Source organism: Panthera tigris, chromosome A1 (genome assembly GCF_018350195.1).
Source record: "Panthera tigris isolate Pti1 chromosome A1, P.tigris_Pti1_mat1.1, whole genome shotgun sequence".
NCBI classification, from domain to species: Eukaryota; Metazoa; Chordata; class Mammalia; order Carnivora; family Felidae; genus Panthera; species Panthera tigris.
The window spans coordinates 159073488-159098308 of record NC_056660.1 but is presented as its reverse complement, the minus strand read 5'-3'; the positions used below and the strand labels follow the sequence as shown (position 1 = coordinate 159098308).

General features: G+C 37.5%; 1 long non-coding RNA gene across 2 annotated transcripts in view; it reads right to left on the bottom strand.

Annotated features, from left to right (window-relative positions):
* Positions 1 to 21099, bottom strand: part of LOC122231483 — a 34029-nt gene extending 12930 nt beyond the window's left edge. The window contains exons 1-4 of one of the 2 annotated variants that reach the window (XR_006208741.1): positions 21021 to 21099; positions 15578 to 15816; positions 13839 to 13960; positions 10167 to 10279 (exon numbers count right to left, since the gene is read on the bottom strand). This is a non-coding gene — a long non-coding RNA (uncharacterized LOC122231483). Of the gene's footprint in view, positions 1 to 10166; positions 10280 to 13838; positions 13961 to 15577; positions 15817 to 21020 lie in introns of those variants that run through there. The other variant, XR_006208742.1, reaches the window with a different exon arrangement.
* Positions 21100 to 24821: the final 3722 nt, after the last annotated feature.

Genomic DNA, 24821 nt, shown 5'->3' with positions numbered 1-24821 from the left:
AGTGGGGCTAGGTTATAAATCTCAATCAGTTTTTCTCTGTTTCACTCAGGTTCTATTTATGTTGCTGGCTGTTTTTCTACTTCTCTAGGCTGTTCACTGTTATATCACTTATTAGGATCAGTGTAGTATTCACACTTGCTTTTCAAAAGCATAATTTTGGTTGTCTTCCCTGATATTTGCCATTTAGTAACGTGTTCATTCTCTGTCTCCATATTTTTAATAATCAAAAAATGGTTTGTAAATGAAAATCTTAACATAGTAGCATGAGGGAAAACAGCAGCCTTTAATAACATTTTCCAGTGAAGCTCTGTAATGGCATAGGAACCTCACAGCTCTCTGACCAAAGAGAGGGCCTCCTTTATTAGATGAAGACATAATATACATGAAACACCCCATAGTACTCTTCCAGTCTCCCCATGCTTTAATCTAAATATAGACCAACTGATGTTAGAGAGCTATCCTTTAGAACGCTCATTTACATTGAAACCTAGAAGCTGCTTGTGCAGATGTGGGATCAGGGATAAATGAAGAAATATATAAATTTAAAATAACATAAAGCCAGAAGGTGCTGGAATCAGACCTGCTTATGACATTGGCTTGCTCAGACACCATGCATGGTAATTAAGTGACTCTACCTTTTTTCTCTTGATAGATCTTAGCCAATAACTCAGAGTCTTGAATTTCTTAAGGAAAAGCGATTATTACTATTAAGTAGAAACATTTCCTGTACTCTTTTTAAGATCTTTGGGTCCTAATGAGGAATGTGGGCCAGCCTGATGAGGACCTGCTCCTGAGAGCAGCCAGGCTGTACCTCTATCCCCTGGAACTGTGCCAGGAGGCTGTGTGCCTAATCTGCTCAGAAATCGTTCCTTTCTGTCTGTCACTGAAGCCTGAACACACTCCAGGAATTAGGCACTAATTAATGTCAACACATTATAAATGAAGAAAGAAGGGAAATTGCTTGGACTCATTTCTGAGGAAATTTTCAGCAATTCGCTTCAGTTAAAGTTAATGTGTACCTCAGGGCAGCACTGAACCAAATCATAAAATGCTGCTCATGTGGATGAGTGACCTGGAGGTGACCCGTGTGAGCCTCTTGACCGATATTTGTTTCCATATCGTGTCTCTTTTGTTAGGATGCTGCTTATAGCATTTGATGACCTGGTTGGTAGCATCAGACAGGCTAGGAATCTTAACTATGGCCTCACGAGCAGTAAATTCTAGGTTACGGACACAAAATTCTAGGAAATGACTTTCAAAATGGCACTTTCCTGATATTAATATATTGCTGCTTTATGGGCTTCAATGAAGAGTTTTTTGAGGAGTGGAACAAATGGATCATTACGTGGATCTTAGGAAGTCTTCCTCTTAACTGGAAGCGGATTCTAATATGTTTTTATGTCTATAAAATTAGGAAATGGATACTAAAATCCAAATCGTTGTTTTGGGTAATCAGGATAAAAAAATGTGTACCAGTATGTCACGTTTGATCTAAAGTTATGAGATTGAGTCCAATATGTCTGTAGTCAGGAATGGGAGACTCATTTTGCAGAAAAAGCAGTTGATACGGCAGTAAACCAAAAGGGGGTTCAATTTTGTGTTCATTGTTCTTCAGGCTTCCTTATAACATGTTTTTCCCCTTTAGGATGCCCTTGATGTGCGCTTTACTGAATTTTGCCTGAGTAAGAATGCCTGAGCTTAGACAGGTAAGCACCTTGCTGGCTTTGCTTAGACCTCGAGCTCACTAGAGAAGACTCTATGCCAGCCACTCCCTCCACCTCCAGTGCTCAGCACAACACGTGCATAGGATGGGACAAGATAACTGAATAGGGGTGCCTGGGCAAAGGACTCCGTTGGCCAAGCATGCAGCTCTGGCTCATGCCATGATCTCATGGTTTGTGGGTTCAGGCCCTGCATTGGGCTCTATGCTGACAGTTTGGAGCCTCTAAGCCTGCTTTGGATTCTGTGTCTCTCTCTTTCTGTCCCTCCCTTGCTCTTGTCTCTCTCTTTCTCAAAAACAAATAAATAAACTTAAAAAAAGAGTAACTGACTGAAGAGTAATGTAGGCATACCTATAATGTCAAACCAAGTTTTTGACCATAGTAATAAACCATTGGATAATCCATTTTAGTGCATAGATCTTAAGGTTAAAAAAAAAAATAGATCCAGTCCTGAAAACTTGTATGGCCATGGGTAAGTACCCTTTAAGTCTCAACTTCCTCATCTGTTTATTAGGGTTAAATCTGTAAATAATGGATCTGTGGCAAAAAGGAAAGAGGTCTAGAGTGAAGATTTGTTTGACCACATCAACCCCAATGCTTTTAGTAAAGATCTGGAAAATTTGATTCTTAATCAAAAATTGCTTTGATTGTATTCTAATATGTGTTTTCCTAAATCTTAACATGATAACATGAAGTGATTCAAGAGGAAGCATTTTTCTTTGTTTTCCCAAGCACTTAGCACAGATTACACATAAGTTTTAGTCTGTGTTCTTTCTACAAACCACAGGGTGTAGGGGATGGATATGGAAAAACATACAAATAAAAGTCAAGACAAATGTGGCTTATTAAGAAAAATCTGTTGGAAACTTCCTGATTCTATCCATGAGTTAGTATTCCTGAAAATAATGTGTGTGATTTTCATTGTGTTTTGGTAAATTGCTGGAAGAGAAACAGGAGGATAGGAGCAATGACCTGTGGGACTTGTTCTAGGAGAGTAACAGGCAGACCAGGACCAGACAGAAAAGTCACCCAGGGGGATTCATTCATTTCTAACAGTGCTGGTATTGGAGCAAGAGGCTTTTGTACAAAGGTGAGAACCCAAGATGTGCTTTGAAACATTTAAAAGCTGAAAGAAATAGATGTTTTGTCTCTTTTAAAATTTAATAGAATGATAGCACACACTTTCCAAATGTCTTGCAGAGCACCCATTCAAATGAAAGATATATATTAAGCACACTAGAATGGCTATCTGGGTGGGGGAGAGAAAATGGAGCCAAAAGGGAATAAATACATATATTTGAGGGGCTTCATCCAGACCACTGGTGATCAAATCAAGTATCTGCACCTGGGGTCCAACAGAAACCAACCACCATCACCCAAACAACGATGAACCTGAAACATGCAGTGTGAGTGTATAGGGTTCTTAGGAGAGCCCTTTTCAATTCATATACTGGGGAATGATGCTTCAGGCTATGAAGTGCCTAGGATTCCCAGGTATAGGTATGAGTGAGCGAGTGAGTGAGTGTGGGTGTGTCTGTGTGTGCTTTCTTGAGACTGAATTTTCATGAAGACAAATAGAGCCTGAGAAAACTGCTGGCTTTTGAACACTTTGGCTTTCTTGAGTCAGGATATTCCCTGCCCAAACAAAACCTTTCCTTTCAATAGGAGCTCTCCTTAACTTTCCCATGGTGTTGTATGTGGGGTGTGTGTGTGTACAGGCCTTTGGAGTTTGTAAATAACAACAGCACACCAATTCAAGATGCACTCACTGTAAGGGTTAAAAGGGTTAAAATTGTGTCCCAGCCCAAATACCCAACAATAATGTGCGGCCCATTAAAATGCAATTAGATAAACAGTTGCTACAAGCTTGAAAAATCTCCCTTCACTACCAGGGTGAATGGGTTGGAATCTATCCACAGTTAATAAAAAGGAAAGGATGCAGGAACTTGGCTGAAATGTAAGACAAAGGAAAATAAAATACTATTTTTCAAAAAGAAATGTGGAGGTGTGCCGATGCAGGTACTCAACTGGAAATATGGATCCTTAGCTTAAAAATCAGAAGACTTCATTTTTATAAATCTGTGTGTCTGTTACCCTCTGTCAAAGGGACAATAAGATCATGGTCATAAAATATCTCAGTTACTGCACTATATTTTCTGTGTTCTTTATTCTTGACCATTTAGCAACCTACCAGTTAATTTCATGTCTGATCAGGTTAAGGTAACTCCACAAACACTCATAGAGGCATGCCTATGTTGGTGAGCTCATACCCTCAGTGTTTCTGCGTCACCTTATGACCAAGTTTCCCTTCTACTGTTCACTTACTGAGAGATTCAAAAGTTTAAAAAAAGAAGCATTATCCCCGAATGATTGTGCTAAAGACTGTGATCCATCCGAACTCACATGCAAAACAAAGCTGGGCCTCATCTGTGCATCTTTGGGCATCAGGCAACAGCTGCTTGTCATCTACCTTCACTGGAGTGTTTTCTCATTGATTGCATTCCTTCTTGTGACTCTTTCATCATAAAAGAGAGAGTGAGAAGAAGAAAGAAAGGGGGAGAGAGAAAGAGGGAAAGGGAGGGGGAGAGGGAGAAGGAGGGGAAGGGGGGAAGAGGGAGATGGAGGGGAAAGGAGGAGAGAGAGAAAGAGAGAGAAAGAGAGAGAAGGGGGTCATCATTAAGACCACAGCCACCTCACACCACCTATATAGACTTGCATACATTCACGGCAGAGAAGGCACACTCCACGACCAAAGCCAAAACTCACCTGCCTGTTCACTTCTGTGTGTATATAACCAATGCCAAGTGAGCATTGGTAGTTTTGTCAAAGTGTGCATTTTTGGCTCCATTCTACTGGCTCAGGTAGCTTAAAGAAGAGAGACATCTTTAGATGCAGCCTTTAGTGTAGGAAATGAGAAGTGACACAGCAGCAGTGAAAGCTTTACAAATCCAAGGGGACTTTGTGAGTGTGGAAAAGTCAGGATATTAAGGCAAAGAGTAAAATCATATCAACAAGGCTGAAATAGGTACATTCTTAAACTGTAACTTCCAGTTTGCCTTCATTCAGTATAAGAATAAAAGGCTAGGTCTAGATGTTGTTTTCATCATTCTGCTTATAATGCAGGACTAGACATAAGTGGTCAATTTCTTGAAAAAAGTGTCCTAGTAAAATATGAGCATAAAAGGTTTCATAAATAGTTATACTTAAAGAAATATTGAGCTAGAAATACAAATTGGTACAGGATAGACTTTCTGAAAGACCATATGACAACAGCTTTCAAAAACCTTTGAAATTGTCTTATCTCAAAGCAATCACTTGAACATCAGCCTTACCAACATTTTTCTGGATCTGTCTCTTTAGGCAAGAGAAACAAAAGCAAAATTAAACTATAGAGACTACAACAAACTAAGAAGCTTTTGCACAGTGATAGAAGCCATCAGCAAAACATACAGGTCACCTACCAAATTGGAGAAGATATTTGCAAATGCTATATTTGATAAGGGGTTAATATCCAAAATATATAAAGAATGCATACAACTCAACACCAGAAGAACCCCAAGTAATTTGATTAAAAATGAACAGAGGCTCTGCATAGACATTTTTACCAAAAAAAGACAATATAGATGGCCAAAAGACACATAAAAAGATGCTCAACATCACTCATCACCAGGGAAATGCAAATCAAAATCACAGTGACATACCACCTCAAATCAGTCAGGTAGCTAGTATCCAAACCACAAGAAGCAACAGGTGTTGGTGAGGATACAGAGAAAAAGGAACTGTTGGTGCACTGTTGGTGGGAATTTAAACTGGAGCAGCTACTATGGTAAACAGCACGGAGGTTCCTCAAAAAATTAAAAATAGAATTGTCATATGATTATCCAAAGAAAAGGAAAACACTAATTCAAAAAGATATTTGCGCCCCCCCCCACCATGTTTATCACAGCATTATTTACAATAGACAAGGTATGGAAGCAATCTAAGCATACATTGATACATAAATGGATAAAGAAGATATGGTATATATATGTATATGTGCACATGTATATATATGTGTGTGTATATACATAAATATATATACATATGTATATATACACAATGTTATATATATATATATACACACACACACACACGCATACATGGACACACACACACACACATACCAGAATATTACTCTACTATAAAAAAGAATGAAATCTTGCCATTTGTGACAACATGGATGGACTTGGAGGGTACTATGCCAAGTGAAATAAGTCAGGCAGAGAAAAACACATACCATATGATTTCATTTATATGTTAAATCTGGAAAAAGAAAACAAATAAAAACAAAAACAGATTCCCACTTACAGAGAACAGACTAGTGGTTGCCCAAGGGGAGGGAGGTCGGGGGATGGGAAAAATAGATGACAGGGATTAAGAAGTATAAACTTCTAGTTTTAAAATAAATAAGTCACAGGGATGAAAAGTGCAGCACAGGGTATACAGTCAATAATATTGTAATAACTTCGTATGGTGACAGATGGTAACTATACTCATTGTGGTAAGCATTGTGTATAGAATTATTGTACACCTGAAACTAATATAACATTGTATGTCAATTAGACTTCAATAAAAAAGTTGCTTGCCAAAGAACCAGAAGTTTATTTCTAAAAAAAGTTATTCTAAAAAAATGAAAGTTTGTACAATGTAGACTTATTTATAATAGGACTTTTTTTTAAAAGTCCAAAAATGGGAGAGTAAACAAATAATTTTGTATTCATACAATGAAATATGTACCTTTAAAGAACCATGTCATAAAAACATATTTATTCTTGGGGAAAAATGGTCATAAACTATTAACAACTGGAAGATGTAGCCTATAAGCTGTTTCAATAGTATGTCTATCATGTAAAATAGAAATGTGGAAGCATCCAGAAGGGTAGGAAGGACATTTAACAAAATGTAAAACATTATTTTTCTTTCCATGTTTTTTTATATTTTCCAAGTTTTTTTTGAGTGTTTTCTTATGTGATTAGATATAATCCCGTAATTATTATTAATAAAGACTCATTAATATTTAAAGGCCTTCTCTGAGTCCAGTAATTTACTTGAACTCAGAGGTTGTGTCACATGTGATAGATACACTGTGAGCACTAGGATAGGTGCATTCAACAGAAAGACCCTCACAGCTGTCTCAGGCTTGCACCATTTGGCGATTGTCCGTGTAAAATGATAAATTAGAACATACTGCAATTCTAGGGAAGAATGGTTCTCCCCAGGTTTTCCATCTTGCTGTCACCCATAACCAGATGCTCATACTATAATAGAAACAGTAAGAAATTATGAGTTCATGAAATGAAAGGCACTATTATATCACTGATAGTGAGAAGAGGGGGTCCAAGTTTAAATTGCTTTGGCAATCCCAACCCTGTATTTCCTGATTCTGATGCAACTGAAACCTCAACTTTCTCATATTTCAATGGTTTATATAATATATTTATAGATACGCATAGAATTTTATGATAAAACAGTGCTTTATGGTTGGAGTAAGTAAGCAGCTGGATACCACTTTGTTTGATTTGTATAGAAGAGTGGAAGTTCAAACATAAAATGAAATGACTACCCCTTTGTTTAGCTATCATAGACTGTTTCTTTATCACAGTCACATGCAATCTATTGGAAAATGTAGAGGCAATAACAAACACAGTACCCAATACCCAGCTCCATTATAACAAGTACTGCTCCAGTGTATAATCCCTATATTGGTATCTCTGCACTCAAGGTAAGGGGAACAGCTTCCTATGGTCCACTTTCTGTCTTCCTGCATAGGGATTGCGTAAGGCACATTTAAAATAAACACTCATAGGAACACTCACATACCAAAGCTTTCTACTTACCACCGTTCTGGCTATGATGATGAATAATCTCTGACAAATCTCTACTCCCCACACTTTACTAAGCAACCCTGAAAACCAGGGTTTACTAACAGCATGCATCCTCTGTGTGTTGCCTTACATTTGACAAGAACAAATGACCAAAATTATAAAACAAATTTAAGTCTTGGATCCACATCACACTTCCTTTCGTAAAATGAAGTAAAAATGTGTTTTTACAAAACAATTTCTATCCTATTGATACTTGAGAGGAAACCTTTGCTACTGTTGATAAAACCTTTTCTACCTTTGTGAACATGGTCAGTCATGACAGAGTGCTTCCAATAAAGAGATTAAGAGAATCAAACAAGAACCTCAGTGAAACACCAGGAACTGTTGAGATTTCAGACTTTTTTCATCACATCTCTGATTTCACACAATAAAAAGCATGACTCTACTCAAGTTAAATATCCTAGCATTGATTGCTAGATATCAGAGAATGGCTGTTAAGTGTTATCAGATTACCAAACACTTGCAATGTTTGCTTGATTGACAATTTTACAGCTGGCATACTGAAATACATTCTGCTTAGCAACTAATGTTAAGCAGAAGAAAACTTTCCGGCTATGTCATGGTTGTGAAAACAGGTGCAGGGTATCTGGAAAAAATTTTACTCTGAAAGGAAGACAAAAGTGGTCTTCAAATGAACAGCTTGAACCTGAAGTATGTTATTTCATCTAATAATAAAGGCAAAAAAACCTTTACATTTCTAAAAGTTACATGTATTCCAACAAAAATAAACAGTGTTTAGCTACCAGGGCAAACTCAATCAAACTAAGTGAATTAGAATAATTTTTTCTTCCAAGATTGTTTTTTAAGTCTAAGGACACTTTTTTTTTTTATCATTACAGTAATCTGTGTTATATTTTGATTCTTCCATACTAGTGGTGATAAACTGGTTTGTACAATCTTTTGAAATGTTACCCAAACATAAACTATAGGACAGAGTTAAGATAAATTGGAAGACATTTTTACCTTTCTTTTGTTTTTCAGATTTTGATTTTTTTTGCATGTTAGACTCTTTAATTTTAGACCATTTAATGAACAAAGTCAATAATGGTCATATACTCAAAATAACTAGAAACAGGAGATTCTGGGATTTTTCATGATGATCTCTAATAGGTACTGGAAGCCTGAGTTAGGATAAGTGGCCGTGTAAGCTCCAGGCTTCAGATGGTATGGACCTTGTTAGTGGTGGTTCCTGTGATTAGGATTTCAGCTTATTCTTCTACTTTTAACCCAATGAAAATTATCATTTCTCACATCACATCTACTCTTTTATTGCTTCTGATTGATTCTGGAAGCAATGGACTTTAGTATAAAATAGGGTGTTTTTGTTTTTTGTTTTTTAGCTAAAAAGAAAACACACTCTGGGGTAGCAATACAAAAACCTATCTTTTGTTAGCCTGGAAATATTGGAAAAATGTCTTTTTACCATTTACACAACCCTAGAAGTCATCAAATGACTCTACTCTAAGTTAATCACCAATAAATAAAAATAAAATGCTATTTTTAAAATTGTATTAAAAATTTTTTTTATTAGTTTTTTTTTTACTTTTTGAGAGGCAGAGAGAGACAGAGTGCATGTGGGGGAGGGGCAGAGAGAGAAGAAGACACAGAATCCAAAGCAGGCTCCAGGCTCTGAGTTGTCAGCACAGAGCCCGACGCGGGGCTCAAACTCACGAACCATGAGATCATGATCTGAACCGAAGTCAGACGCTCAACCCACTGAGCCACCCAGGCCTCCAAAATAAAATGCTAGTTTGTTTTTTTCCCCTAGTATCTTCTAGCTAACATTTTTCAGATTCTTTTCCTCCTAAAGTTATTTAGTTTTGACTCAAATAGTTATCAGCCTGGTACAGCCACTCCCCAAGAATGATTCATTCATTCAGTGGCTTCTTGTTTCTTCCAGGCAATCTGTGAGGAACAATCATTTGGCCTCTTTTCTATGCTCTTCCTAACCTTCTCAGTTTAGTGTGAGAACACAAGGAGGAAGATGCGTCTGGGGTACATCTTCGCCCACTCAGAGGAGTACAGCTGGGAAGGGAGGCAGAAACGTTGTGCTCACAGACCACACAAAGTACTCCCCACCAGGCTGCAGCTGTGACAACCCAGCAATTCTTCCCTCGACACCTACGGCACATATTTCATAGTCTAAGAATAGATGTGCTTACATTGATCAAGTGGGGGAGGCTGACAGAGTTAGCCTCATATGGCTAGGTCTCAGATGCATAAAGATGTCAAGAGATCTGGTTTTAATTGAAATGCAAGCATTTGCCACGTGGTATTCTACACACGGGGTGATTTTGCCTTATATGGTCAGTAACACGTTTTGGCAATACAAAAATGAAAAACAAAATAAAAACAAGTGAAGCATGAGTTGTAACAATAACTTATTACGGACCAGAGAAAAGAATTATATCCAGTGAACATTATGTAAAAACATGATATTTATATTTTTGATTGTTATACAGATTTAACATGCTAACTAAAAAAAAAAAAATAATCCAGTTGATTGCTGTTTTATTCACTTGTAGAAGGTGATTTTCCTGCAGACAGATTTTCTGGTGGTTGATATGTTAACAACAGAACACTTTGGTGTTTTTGATTACTCATTTGGCATTAGGATCACTTCTTTGAGAAAGTCTGAAGAGTAAAACAGAACTGCTGCAATATTTTTGTTATCATGATACTATAATGTAAACACTGAGAACTGACTCACCGTTCAACTGATGTAGAGAGATCAAAGGAGAGCCATATCATAATTTAACCTTAAGTGAAGGTTTGTGTGGAGATAAAAATTAGGGTGGCAGGTCAATTCTAAAATAAAATTTATTTAGTCTATTTCTCCCTTTCAAGATTTGAAACATAAAACCTATATTGGCCAATTGGTCCAGATGTCAACTTATAATAAAAGCCAAGTTCCATTAGGAAATGATACTTGCTTTTCATTTCTAAGAGGTGTCTACCCTTTTCTCGTCAAAATGTGAGACCTCCATACTGTATATTCACTGTGGCATTTGGAACTGAACTGAAATTTGGTAGTTCTGTTTTTATCTTTATGTGACCTCTTAGTAAGAACATTTTTTAGGAAAGCATAGAGCAAGGTAAAATGTAAATACATTTTTTGTAGAGTGAAAAACTTCTGGCTTCATTATTATTGGTAAAGAAATAGACCCTTAAATAAAGCATGTTATGGCTATGCCCCAACAAGAGGTAGAATTTATAATTGAGGCAATGTCCTTTCTTACCTTGTACTGCTTAAATCTCACTGAACCTGTGGCCACCCACTTTGCTTAGACGTAAAACAGCGTATATAAAGAGAGAAGGTGATAGATGTGCCAAATAACTATCCTAACTATCTGCATATTGTTGACTAATTTGTTGATTAATTAAAAGCTATGTACAGGGATCATTGTGATCCAAGTCTGGATGAACTTGATATTCAGCTTCTGGGAGGTTGTGAGAACATGTTCTAGATTGTTCTCACACCAGATGTCAGGTGCTTCCTGAGAAACTTTATTGTTGGCCCCGCAGAATTCAGGGCAGCTTCAGGAAGTGATGTCTCACCTGACACTTGTCAGATTGCCTCCTAGGACAGCAGAGAGTGGTATAGATCTATAGTTACTGCCCCCAAAGAATTATAAAATCTAAGTCTTTCTTAAGCTTTGTCACTGTGTGACTTAGTTATAGTCACCTTTGCTTCCTTTGTCCCAGGAAGAAGTGAAGACCCTAAGTGTCAGAACTTGCCATGGAGAAAGGAAAAGGATCACCTGATAGAGGCCAGTAAAACCCAGCTCCAACCAAACCACCTTCCGTCATGGCTAATGCAGAGCTTTGGGACAGCACCTCTCACTCCAGTTATTCTCTGATGCCACAAAGGCCTCAATACTACCTAATTCTCTCCGTCACCTCACTTTTAGGTACCTGGATTTTGTTTCTGGAATCTGGTCCCCTTCAATCACTGGATTCTTATCTTTAAAATTCACTCTTGAAGTCATTGATTCCCTGTCACCAACTCCCTTTTGACCAGACCACTTCACCTGAGAATCCTATCCCTGGATCCTTTTCTGGCTGCTTTCTTTCGAAAATTCCATTTCTCACTGACTGCCACATAATCTGGCACTACCAAACAAGAGTTAGAGCCTCCACAGGGAACTCCCATGCAGGCCAAGTCCTTGTTTGCACCTTTGGCTGGGTGTTGATAGGATGTCTCAAACCATGCGTGGATCACTTTTATTGAAAAAAAGGAATGTGCGTGGACAAGTTGAGCCTCCAACAGCAGGCCACATCGGCCACATCGGGAAGGGGATGTTCTGAGGGTGTGTGACAGGGAAGACTATGTGTGTTGACTATGAATGTGTTTGCGTGTGAGAGTGAAGAAGTACATGAATGGCTCTGAGCACATGTGAGTGCGTGTGAGCGTGTAAGTGTGTGTGCAAGTGGGAAATAAATACAACAGGAAAGCCTTCACTGGTAGCAAGGTCTGAGAGATGTCGTATGCCAGAGGATCTCTTGGCTCAAATTGACCCAGGCTCTAGTTTGGCTTCTGTTACCAGCTCAGCTTGTGTGATCCTGAGAAGCCACTTTCTTGTCTCTTGGATCACAGTTTTTAAACTTGAAAGATGAGTATATGAAAAGTACTATAAATTCTTTGTACCACAAAAAGTACCACAAAATTGCTGTTATGATTCTCTTTCATCTGCCCTACTATACATTAGAAGGTGAATATACAGCCGGAAAAAGGAGGCTATGGTTAAGAAATGCAAAGGTAGGCTCAAGCCCCCTCATCACACACTTTTTAGGTTATGGTTAAAATAGTACAGGGACAGAGACTGAAAGATGACTGGCCCCACCCTGGGGGAGAAGAGGACATCTCCAGTGTGATGATAAGAGGAACACAAGCCCCCTATGTTCCTCTTCTGGTCCCTCAGACTGGAACATCTCCCTCTTAAATCCTTCTGAGACCCAGACATGGAAATAAACCCATCTGCCTTGCCTATTGATTTTAAAAGTGCCTCAATTCTTTAATGCAAAGAAGTGGGTGAGCTGGAGATGTTGCATGCTATCTTAATTTGAGAGTAAATGTTACATGCCCCTGAGTGGCCTCCATTAATTATAACCAAGAAAACAACCTTGGCGTGCCTCACTTCTCTCATTGACTGTATCGATGGCTTTCCCAGACTTCTACATTGAAGGCAGGCCCAAAAAGCAACAAACATTAGGCAGTCCTCTCTTTTCCAGCTGCTAAAAATAAATAAGTTTATCTGCAGCACTGCCTAAGGAATGACTCAAGCCAAAACTAGAGATAAATGTAAATGTCACTTCTTTTAATAAGAAAACATTGATAAATTCATACATGCGTCTCCATTCTAACTCAGGCTGGGTAATGGTATGATCAATTCATAAGCAACATACATGAAAGAGAGAAGCAGATTTATAAAGCAAATGTACTGGAAAGCCATAACCCAATATCCCTGTCAATTGAAACTGAGACCAGAAAAACAAGGAAGGATTCTAAACATGAACCAGAATAACTAACATGAAGATCTACAAGACTGAGGCCCAGAGAGGTAATGTGGCTGCCACAGGATTGCCAGCAGTTTAGGACTGAGTATCATTTTCTGTTTCCCAGATTGACACCTTTGCCACTACTAGCTGCTATTTGCTATGTCCTTATGCTTTAGAAAAGTCAAATACTTTTCCAAGGTTGAGTTTTGAAGTAGAAATTACTGTGGCACTTTCAGTGTTCCTTTTCAAAGTTCCCTCCTTGGGTTCGACATCTATTTTCCACCTGCCCTCTCCTCCTGACCACAGACTTGCACACTGACACAGCCCCCTACATCCTACCTTCCTCTTCCTCAGCCTTCTTCTTCCTGAACATCTTGCTTTGTTCTCTACCTTAGTGTCTGCTCGCTCCCTTTTCTCTCTGATGTCACATGGTAGCATCTCTACTTCCTGAAATCTCCACAGCACATCTCAAACATTCTAACTTCCAGAGTAATCTACATCTGTGGTTTTCAAAGTGTGGTCTGCAAAACAGCAGCATCACATCACCTGGAAACTTGATAGAAATGCAGATTCTCAGGTCTCAGACTGGACTTCCTGTCCCAGAAACTCTGATAGTCAGACCCAGCAATCTGTGTTTTAATGAGCCCTCCACACGACTTTGAGCTCTCCCCAAGTCTGAGAATCACCAACCTACCTTATCTTTTGGTAGCTTGAGTTCCAAAGCAAGAGTTCTGTGGAGTACTGTTTGTGTTCAGATTCAGCTTTCCGGCTGTATACTCAGGATAAATTACACCCTCTCTGCCTCATACTCCTCATCTGTGAAATGGAGATAGTAATAGATTTTGCTTTAGATATTTGCTGTTGGTCGATGAAATGATACAAGGTATGTACATAATGTACTTAGCACAGAGCAAAACCTAGGAAATGCTAAAAAAAAAGTTAGCATTATTCTTTCATAAGATAGTTCTACTCTACTTCACTTTTCTTTCCATATCATACTCTTACGAAACTTGTAAACAAATGTTAATCAATAGCGAAACCGTGTTACTTAAGAATGTAAATTACGTTCTGAATCAGGTCTTGATATTATCAATCTTTATGAAACCATTTTCATGTTTGTATTTAAAGTAGTTATATGAATATTTAGTTTCTGTATTTCAACAGTTAATAAAAATGATGACACAGTACCACTCAAAAGAATCAGTTTAGAGAAAGCTATTTCAAGCTATTTCACTGCCACATAGGAGTACACCCAGAAAAAGCTTTGCAAGTTTGTTCTTGCAGCAGCTGATATCCTTAAAGGAAAACACACATAGGTTTGTTGCTAATAATAAGGCACCCTGGTCTTTCGGTCTAGGACAACTGTAAACTTGTCTGTGCAGAATGTCCCTCAGGCATAAAAGCAAGCTCAACAGATGGGACAGGACCCCACAAGCAACTCTTCAAATCTGAATCATGCATTTTTCTTGCATGTAAATATCATTTCATATTAATTGATATTACTAAACAGCACTTATAATTGCAGCAATTCTTGCAATTATCATAGAGAAATGAATTCATACTATTTCACATATAAAATGGCTCTTATGTATGTATTTCAAACAATATAGCAAAAGTTGTGAAATCTCTTCACCCGGTGTGCTAAAGTGTAATTCATGTCTCTCCCATGCAAATCTCAAACCCTTTTTAAATATTGTATACTTGTAATTAAAAAAATCAAACTAATAGAAACATCATTGCTCTTACTCCAGTGAGTAGTGCCACCAATTAGCAAAGAGCTTTATAGGTGATATCTACTTTTTAAATTAGCTGTTACTTTCCGGTATAGCTACTTAGTTAATGGATATTACGATTGTAAAACTCGTGTTACTTGGAACATACGTACAGTGTATGATCCCAGTGAAATGGCTCACGCCAACAGCAAAAACAAAAAGCCTGCCCAGAAGGGACCTTTTGTAAGGCAGGCCAAAACTGTATGTGCATAGCATTTTCTGGCAAGTCACTCCCAAAGTCCTCAGCTGTGAATATCCTGGACATAAGGTTGTGCAATTGTGGTTAGGGAAATATGGTGGTTGTTAGTTTAATTCCTAGCTGACCCAATTTCTATTCATATAAAATATGCTTTGGGACAGTCATCAGGAGACCACTTGGACTTTGGTTTACATGGAATTTCCTTGCCTTTTATGACATTTCACATTTTCACTAAGAGATAGAAGAATTCTATAAAACGAATCGCTTAAGCCGGTAGAAAAATATGTACGTAGAAAAATGTGTAGGTAAAGCTTTTCAGCGTATCAACAAAGGTTCATATGCAGCAGTTAAGTACAAGGAATTCTAGGACAAGGAAATGAACTCAATGGAGTGGAGCCATAGAAAACTGGGTTTAAAAATCAGACATGAATGGGAGGTGCTCCATTTGGAGGCCACACTTACAAGCATAGTTTTCTGAGTTCTTTTTTGAGCATCACAATTTTGGCCCTGAAGCCATGTTGTTTAGTGCTAGGGAGGAGATCTGGAAATCAGAAATCCTCATTCCGGTCCCGAGGCGCTTGTAAGATGTCCACAATTCTCTTTGGCCCAATGTTCTTTCATGGGATTAATGATGGTTCATCTTCTTAATACCCATCTTGGAATAAGGAATCTGTATTTGAGTCGCCATTATGAAAGCAATCCTTTAAAAAAAATAACAGAACCACTGTTAAGATTGAAACACTGAGGGGACAATGGAATCAAAAAGCTAAAAGAGCTCTCCTATAGAAGAATAGGTTTACAAACACAAATAGTGCCAGAGAGTCTCGATAGCATTCTCAATAGAATTAAAAACAGTGAGCACAGTGAATGTACCTTAACACACATGTATTTATATTTTTGTAATGCATTTGATACAGTATCTCAATAAATCTTATTTGCCAACCTAATTAGCATTGGCTTTGCTGTGTGCTCTGTCACATGGACTGAGAACTGGCTGGAGGACAAGTCCTAATGACTCAGGGCAACGTGTTGACTATAGGGTCACCGTGAGGTCTGGTTTTGTTTAATGTCTTTATTAACGATCTGGAAGAAAGAGCAAATAATTCTTGAATGAAATAATATCTGAGTGACAGGCACATGGCCTAACTGGAAACATAATTAAGTAGAAGTGTGTAAGCGCCAGTCCTAGGCTTGCTACTGATTTGAAGGAGGCAGTCACTCGATCTTTCTGGGCCTGTTTCCCCTTGTGGAAAATGGAGATAATGGGTACTCCTGTGAGAAAACAGAGATAAGATTTTATGATTTCAAATACAAAGTATGATAATACTCCCTCTGATAATATTTAGTGCTTATCTACTGCTTAGAAGTCACTTTAACATGGTAGAACTGAGGGTAGGGCCTGTGTCAGGGAGGAACAAAATGACACTGTCAAAGGACAGCATGTTGGGAGGACTCATGGCTAAAACACCCTGCAAAAGGGGTTTGTTAATAGGTGGAGGAAGCTTAGAATGGGAAGTTCAAGAATACCAACAGACTCTTTAGTGGAAAACTGCATAGGAGGGTAAAGATAAAAGAGGGTAAATCTGTCTTGCTGTGTTTGAAGATGGGGCAGAGGGATGAGATGGAGCCACAGGAAGACTTCCCACACGTCCTGCTTTTTTTTTTTTTTTTTTTTCTGGTCCATGGAGAGTATGCACGGAGAAGATCTATTCACATCCAAGTACTCATTAATTGCTGTTCACTTTTTATATCAAAATTGAGCTGTTTAAATTCACAGGCAGAAGTCGGTAGATGATTTCAGGTAAAGCCTTCAATGTGATTATCTTGGCAGAGTCACTTCTATCTAGTCTGACATGGTGGAGTCCTAGGCACTGCTTTCTCAGTTTTCAAAGGGGGAAATTAGCTGTGGGGGGCAGGGGTAAGTGGGTGGATGGTGCTCATTTATACAAACAAAGCTAAAAATGACTTACCAAGTTTTGTTTTTTTTCCCCATTGAGAAATACGATTTTCAAACTGATCAGAATTTTTGTGACAGCTGAGACATCACTAATTCTTTTTAGTAGTAAAGAGACTCAGGAACCAAATTAACATTAGTAAGGTTACTGGATCTTGTAATATAAAGCAGGGTTGCTCAAACTAACTTGATCCTAAGTATTTTCTAGGAATGCTTTTCAAAAATACAGATCTGGGGACCTGGGTGGCTCAGTCAGTTAAGCGTCTGACTCTTGATTTTGGCTTGGGTCATGATCTCACAGTTCATGAGATCAAGCCCCGCATCAGGCTCTGCACTGACAGTTGGAGTCTATTTGCTTTCTCTCTCTCAAAATAAATACGCTTAAAAAAAATTTACAGATCTCAACGTTTCAGCCCAGACCCACCAAAGCAGAATCTCCAAAGAAGTCAAAGTAATTGTTATCATCAGGCAAGTGTGAACAATCCCAGGTTGAGTTAAAGGATTTATATTGTTCTAAAGAGTTGTCTAATCAACATACGATGGTCTGATGTACTCATATCTACTAAAGCTGGAGTTCATTCCAAGCCAAGTCAGAATATTTGTGTTGTTTTATTTGGGCTTTTATTTTTTTCCTACATAAAATCAAAGATTACATAGAAGATAGACGAGTTCATTGTTTTTTCAGTTTTTCTTACCAATTAGCAAAATGTATGTTAATACTTTAGAATGTCATTTTACAATTTCTAAGAGTGTGGCTTATTTCTCATGAGTTATTTGCTTTGAGTTCATTTATAATTTATAACCTACCCATTCCTAAAAAACAGTGAGGATTTTATTTCAAATTGTGTGTCTAGTGAAAGTTGAGAAAAAAACTTCAGAGTCCCTGATGTGACTGGAGGGGTCTCATCAGCAACATTCTTAAAGAAATCAGACTAAAATTCACCCTATCCTCTTCCTTAAAGCAGTGTTCTTTATGTTAAGCCACAGATTTTTTATTTGGGAGACAGGTGAAGCAATGCAAAATAGGGTAAAAATTTGATAGAACATTTCCTATGTGCTCTGATTCAATTGTAAAATCAGTAGAAACTTTAGAGGAAGACCAAACAGGCTCCCCAGCAAGAACATTAGGATCCTCGTTACATAGGAATCCCTTTCTGGTGGTATTGGGCTCATGGAAACCAGAACTATCACTAATACAGCGCTCTTAGCCATTACCCATGCCATTTCTAGAATTAGATTTCAATATTAATTTGATGTTTATTAAGAAAACATAAGACACAACTTAAATTAATGTATGTGGGATGATAGGTTGGAGGAGAAGATCCCAGAAAAATATTCAGAAAAAAAAAACCCAAAAACTCACTGAGGGGAAAAAAAACCCTGCACTTTGGAATAACATGGAAAAGAACCAAGATTAAAAACAAACAAACACTTTAGAGCCCACTAATAAATAAGTTACAAAATCATGAAAACATTCTTTGAAAAAGTAAATCTACCATAAGCGATCACTTGTGGCCTAATTTTACTTTGACTAAATATCATGGTTGTTTTAAAATATTTTTTTTTAAGTTTACTTATTTAGTTTGAGAGAGATAGGGAACACGAACGAGTTGGGGAGGGGCAGAAAGAGAGAAGGGAGAAAGAATCCCAAGCAGGCTCCTGTTGTGAGTGCAGAGCCTGATGAGGTGTTGGATCTCACCAACTGTGAGGTTCAAATCTCACCAACCTGAGCTGAAATCTAGAGTCAGATGTTTAACTGACTGAGCCACCCAGGTGCCCCTGTTTTAAAATATTTTATGGGGCGCCTGGGTGGCTCAGGCAGTTGAGTAACCAACTTCGGCTTAAGTCATGATCTTGTCATTGCTGAGTTGGAGCCTTGCATTGGGCTCAGTCTCGCTGCTGTCAGCACAGAGCCAACTTCGGATCGTCAGTTGCCCTCTCTCTCTGCCCCTCCATGGCTTGTGCACTGTCTCTCAAAAATAAATAAACCTTTCAAAATATAAAATAAAATCTTTTTTGATGTGTATTTTTTGTCTGAGGTGATTTTGCCATTTCAATCTATTTTCTCTAAGGATAGCTAACATTTTATTTTGCTCTCTTCCTTTCTTAATGGGCTATGGCTTGTGTATCCTGATTAATCTGTCTTCCTCTTCATTTTTTAGATAATTTTTAAATTTTAAATAGCAAAAAAAAAAAATCCATCAAAGAGAGTTCAGTTGTGTTGCATATTGGTACTGGGTAAATTCTATCCCAGTGGCACGGGCAGGAACATGGTTTTCCCTTTCAGTCGGATTCAGGTTACATGTATTTGAGGCCACTAATCTGGTGTGATTCTGTAGCTCCCTCTCCACCTCTTCTTTCCTCCATGAATAATCTCACATTAATTGTGCACTCACACATCTTTACATCCCAGGGGAGCCTCAGAGGAGAGTAAGAATCTCTTTCTGACCAGGGCTTACCTCTTCACTGGGGAAGCTAAGAGCTTCTTTTTCTTCATTTCCTCTTCTACTGATGTATACATGTATGTGTGTATGAATTTATTGATTTATTTTATGATTTGGTTTTTATAGCAGAGGTGCATGTGAATGCAAGGCTGCATGAGTGGTAATAGCTTCCTCTTATCACAAGCGTTTGGAGGTAGCCTTTCTCCAGCTGCTCCTCTGCCTGTGTTTAACAGAGCTCTCAGCACGTTTAAGGAAGGAATCAGAATCTTGACACACTTAGGACAGCCCTGAATTAACTCTCCCTGTGACTAAATTTGCCTAAGGCATATGAAACACTTGTTTTTACAACAGCATACTCTCACGACTTTCATTAATTACGCTAGTATTTTTATTTTCTAGTGCTGTTTTTGCTATTGTTGATGACATTTCCCAGCAAAACCAGTAATTTAATTCATACTTGGAGAAACAGTGCAACTGATTAATTTCTGTGTTACCATTTGTTTATTAAAAATTAAACAGCATCTTATTCATTAATTTACCTGTCCAGCAAATGAAGTACTTGTCAAAGAGACAGTTCCTGCACCAGTGCACCTACCATAGCTGTGTAGCAGTACGCTGACCTCTTTGTAGCCACTAGCCATATTTGGTTAACTGAGCATTTGAAACATGCCTAGTGTGTTTGAGGAACTGAATATTAAATTTTATTTAATTTGAATTACTTTAAATTTTAATACACAAACAGTATAAAATAATTTATCGTTAAACACAACTTTTTTTTATATGTATAATATCTCAGGAATAATTTTTATATTGTTGCATGTTAAAATAATATTTTAGATATATTAGGTTAAGTTAAATTAAAATATATTATTAAAATTTGGGGCACCTGGGTGGCTCAGTTAAGCCTCCGACTCATGATTTCAACATAGGTCACGATCGCATGGGTTTGTGAGTTTGAGCCCCACTTTGGGCTCTGTGCTATCAGTGCGGAGCCTGCTTAAAATTCTCCCTCCCTGCCCCTCTCCCATGCTTTCTCTAGCTCAAAATAAATAAATAAACTTTAAACATATATACATTTTTAAAATTAAATTCACTTATTTCTTTTTACCTTGTTTTAGTGGGGCTACTGAGAAATGACATATGTGGTATGCATTTTATTTCAATTGGCTAACACTGGCACAGGCAACCCAACATCTGTCAACTAGAAGCAAGTACAAAATAATATTGAAAAAACATGTGAAGAGTATGACTGGTTAGTCGAGATTTTAGGAATTTATTTTTAAAAGGTTAATCATGATTTAGAAAGAGTTAGAAGTGAATCACCTAAACACATGCATTCATGTAAGCTGACAGTTGAAGACAGTGTCTGTTGAGCAAGAGAAAAACAATGACCCAAAACCCAGGTGTGACGAAATGATTAATCCAGCTGAAAGGAATTAGCATGGAAAATTGATATTATAAGATATCAGAGTTGGAAGGAGTTAAATATTCTTGTCTAAACTCTTACCCTGTGCAGAAAACTCTTTATTCCGTAAATCTTCAAGAATTATTTATTGCAGGCTGGTGACGTGCTAGGTATCGTTCTAATCTGGAGACACAACGGCAAGTAAGCCAGACAAATCCTTACTCTTGTCACATTCTAGTTGAGAAAGACAGATGATAGACAATTTATAAATCCATGGGCAAGAGAAAGGACAATTTCAGATTTTGATAGTGCTAGGAAGCAAATAAAATGATGATAGTTATGGAGAGATGGAGGGTAAAGGAAGGTACCTTCGGCTAATTTAGCTGGAGTGCTCAAGGATGGCCTCATGGAGGAAGTGACATGGGAGCTGGAAGGTGGAAAATAGGACAGTGTCAACCAAACCAAAGTCTGGGAGCAGAGCATTCAGCAGATGAACTGACAAATGGAAAAGCTTGAGGATGAGTGAGCTTGGTATGTTCGAGAAACAGAAACACTGCTCTGGCTAGGGCACATGAGGGAGAGAATAGAGGCAGAAGCCAGATCACATCTGACCTTAGAAGCTAACATGATGGCTCTGGGTTTATAATATGTGCAATGAAAACCTGTTGAAGAGTTTTGATCATAAATGTAATATGAACTGATTTTCTGCTGCTCTGTGGAGAATGGATTGTAGAGGAGAATACTTGTCCAATATCCATGAACTGAAAGTCATGCCTCCTTCCTTTGCATTCCTATACAAAATTATCTGTATGTCTCCTAGGGCACTTTTCCTTTCTTACCTTGTATTCTAATTATTCACTTCAAGTCGTAGCTCCACTACTGGGGAAGAATTCAGTCTGATTCATCTTTGCCTTTCCTGTAGTCTCAGCACAGTGCCTTGAACATAATAAGCCCTCCATGAATATTTATTAAATGAATGAATCATGGAATGGATGATAATTCAGACTCTGCTTGAATACTTTCAATGACAAGAAGGGCATTGCTTTATAAAGCAACCCTTTCCCTTGTTAGAAGGTTCTATATGGTTTTAAAATGCTTTAAAATTGTTAGAAAATGAATATTTTTTATTTTCATTTATTCAACTTTATTCTTTCATTTGTCTGTAGAAGAGCAGAGAGAAATAAATTTCTTCTGCCAAAAGATTATCTTTAACTATTGGTGATAGTGATTATTTTCACAAATGTTTCATTTTTTGCCATCTTCAATCTTTTCAATATTTTTAGTCACATTTTTACTTATTCTCCTTACCACTTTCCTCAGTTTATACTTTAGTGTTTCATAGTCTCCTTAAAATATAATGCCCCAAATCGAATATAATATACCACATCAATCTGAAGAGTCAGAAAATATTGAGTCTATTACTAACCTTTGTAGAGATTCATACATGGATAAATGCTAAACATTTTTTTTTTTGAGAGAGAGAGAGAGGGAGTGTGCAAGTGGGGAGAGGGGCAGAAAGAGAGAAGGACAGAAGATCAAAGCAGGCTCTGCATGGACAGCAAAGAGCCCAATGTGGGGCTCGAACTCAGAAACCGTGAGATCATGACCTGAGCTGATGGCAGATGTTTAACCAACTGAGCCACCCAGGTGCCCCTATGACTAAACATTTTTAATACCTTCGTCAAAATAATGGATCATAGTGAAATATTTAATCACATTTTTAAGATGTTTCAACTGGTTGGAAGTGATGAGTAGGTACTTATATAATCCATTGCACTGGGCTTGTCAGTAGCTCACTGAAGTAATTGAAATTGGTAGGGTAGAGTCAGGAAGCATCTCATTTGAATTAAAGTTAATAAATAACAGTGCTAAATTGGTAATGAGCTCTATCTTTCTAAATCAAAGGTATGCATTTAGCAGGGATCTTAATTCTCTTAATCTCCTGCTTCTCAATTTAGGTTTTATGAATCACTAAATAGTAGATGGCTTGCACAGTGTAGACCACGTCTGGGGAAAAGGAAATTTTGGAGTAGAAGAAAGCTATTTGGAACAGAAAGTCTTTCCTCGTACCACATTTCATAGATAGGTGATAATTGCACTTGCCTTCCTGAGTTGCCTGACTCACAGAATTGTAATGTTGGAAGTAATCATAAAGAGCACCTGCCAATCTGTTGAGGAATTTCTTTTTTCAAACTGTAAGAAATTAACCATGAGCATTAGGTCTACTTCCATTCATTAATTCAATAATACCGCAAAGGATGAAGAGAAGAATAAATAAAACCTGTGTGTTTTTTGTCTGAATAAAGCATGATCCTTAGAGCCTGCATCACTTCCTCCTAGTTTTATCTAATTATCTGCCTTTTCTTCTTTGCCTTAATAGATTTTACTCTTTCAAAATGCACTTTTAGTTTCTATTAATGTAAGTTATCCCGAATCTTTTTTGGAATGAAGCATGATTATTTATAATAGGTCATGAGACTGAAGGATAACTTAAGACTTTACCTTTCTCTTGATAGAAAAAAAAAATTCATGCAGCAGTGATCTGTCAACCTAGAAAATTCTAGCTGGCCTAGAATCATTCTATTTCTTTTGATTGTTCTGAAAGGAATATTTCATACTGCTGATTTAGAAATAATAATTATTAGCAGTTTGCCATTTTGTCTCAATTCTTGAGACAATGTTTACTAATGTTTCTGCTGATTTTTTTGATTTGCATGTTTTCATTATAAATTAATTATATCTCATTATGGTCTAATTGACTAGATTCTTGAATATAATGCTGTCAAAAATGCAACTACAAGTTGATCTTTAGCCACATTAAAAAATGTAGAACACGTAAAATTTTGACAGTAAAGACAATACAATAAAACCTTGAATTGTGAGTAACTTGTTCTGCGAGTGTTCTGCAAGATGAAAAAACATTTCTAATAAATTTCAACTTAATAAATGAGTGATGTCTTGAAATATGAGTAGTACATGACACCAACTATCACATGATCACATCTGAGCCAACGGTTCTTCTCTCTCTCTCTCTCTCTTGCTACAAAGAAGGAGGAGAAAAAGGCGGAGGAATCTTTCACTTTAAATGAGATTACGAAGATTTGTAAAATGTGGGAAACAGCACAAATTTTGTAGAAAAGCACCACCCAAATAAGGCTGTAGCAGTGCAAGCAATGAATCTGTTTAACAACAATGCAATGTCACATTTCCACAAAAATCCTCAAAAGGAGGCAAAAGCAACTGTCAGTGGATGGGTTCCCTGTTTAAATTGCATGAAAAGAAAAAGATTCTGTTGAGCAAATAGATAGCAGTGATTCTGTTAGTGATAGTGAAAGTTGTCCTACACAATAACCCTCCTCTCTCTTGTCTCCCTCACACCAGCCACAAAAATTTTCAAAGGTAAGTGCAGGTTAATCTGTTTATTTTTCTTTATTATTTTGTATTGTATTACAGTATGGTAATCTTTTTATGTGAATATTTTTGGGTTGTGGAATGAATCATCTGAGTTTCCATAATTTCTTAAGGGGAAATTTGCTTGATATACAAGTGATTTGGATTACAAGCATGTTTCCAGAATGAATTATGCTTGCAAACCAAGGTTTTACTGTATTCTCAAATGTTTCTAACTCATTTGATATGTTCACAATTAAAAATAGACCTGTTAATTAAGAAAATATGTGAATGAAAAGGAAAACATTTTAAATAGAAACAGATCCTCTTGTGCCTACAAATAAACTGAATATTTACCTTTTTTTGTTTCCAAAAATGTTAGGCAATGTTCTTTCAATGAAAGTGGGGACGAAAAACTACTTAAATAACCAAACATAAAATTAAAAGCTGTTGGGTAGAATGGAATGGCTGTGGCCAACCAAGGCTAGGGTGAATGGATAAAATATAAAACAA